The 1,075-nt window shown below is 51.7% G+C and overlaps 1 non-coding gene across 1 annotated transcript; it reads left to right on the forward strand.

The window, feature by feature from the left end:
* The first annotated feature begins 1,003 nt into the window (after positions 1 to 1,003).
* On the forward strand, positions 1,004 to 1,075 carry trnae-cuc (transfer RNA glutamic acid (anticodon CUC)). The gene has a single exon. It is a non-coding gene; the product is annotated as a tRNA-Glu (tRNA).

Below are 1,075 nucleotides of genomic sequence, written 5' to 3' on the forward strand. Positions count from 1 at the left end.
GTATGGTATTTTGACAACAACAAACTTTTCTGGTTGTTTGTATCGGGTATTTCAGGTTCATTAGCCCCTGTTTAAGTGTGTTGGTAAATTTGTGGGCGACCATGATGCTGAGAGGGTTGAGTTGTCTGGGCATCATTTCACAGATGTCTTTAATGTAAAGTAATGCGGCTAGGGTTTCTGTAGACGTTGTGTCTGCTTGTGTCAGTTTGTTGATGTGAAATTGGCACACTGGGTTTATTGGGTAGGCAAAAGTGAGGACTGCAGAGGCTAGAAACCAGAGTTTAGATCAGAGTGGTGCTAGAAAAGCACAGCACGTCAGACAGCTTCCGAGGAGCAGGAAAATCGACGTTTCGGGAAAAAGCCCTTCATCAAGAATAGAGGCAGGACCCCTCCAGGGTGGAGTGATAAATTGGGGCTGAGGTGTGCTGGGCCGAAGGTAGCAAAAAGTACAATAGGTGAATGGGGGTGGGGATGGAGGTGACAGATCAGAGAGGAGGATGAAGCGGCTAGGTGGGAAGGGAGATTGGCAGGTTGGCGAGGTCATGAGGACAGCACTGAGATGGAAGGTTGGAACTGAGGTAAGGTGGGGGCAGGGGAAATGAGGAAACTGATGAAGTCCACATTGATGGCCTGGGGTTGAATTTACCCCAAGTGGAAGATGAGACGTTCATCCTCCAGGCATCGGGTGGGGAGGGAGCGGCGATGGAGGAGGCCCAGGACCTGCATTTCCTCGGCAGAGTGGGAGGGGGTTTGAAATGTTGGGCCATAGGGCGATGGGGTTGATTGGTGCGGGTGTCATGTAGATTTTCCCTCAAGCGCTGTGACTTGACTCTGCGAGGAGTCTGCAGTCTCCCCAATGTCGAGGAGACCGCATCGGGAGCAATGGATACAAGAAATGACATTGTTGGATACACAGGTGAAAGCCTTCGACCGACCACGGCCCGGATTCGATTTCCGGGCAGGGAAGAAATTTTCAGTAGATCTATCAGGGTGTGTTGCCATCTCCCTGGTGGTCTAGTGGTTAGGATTCGGCGCTCTCCCTGCCGCGGCTCGGGTTCGATTCCCGGTCAGGGAA

This window comes from Chiloscyllium punctatum, chromosome 36 (assembly GCF_047496795.1).
Source record: "Chiloscyllium punctatum isolate Juve2018m chromosome 36, sChiPun1.3, whole genome shotgun sequence".
Lineage (NCBI taxonomy): Eukaryota > Metazoa > Chordata > Chondrichthyes > Orectolobiformes > Hemiscylliidae > Chiloscyllium > Chiloscyllium punctatum.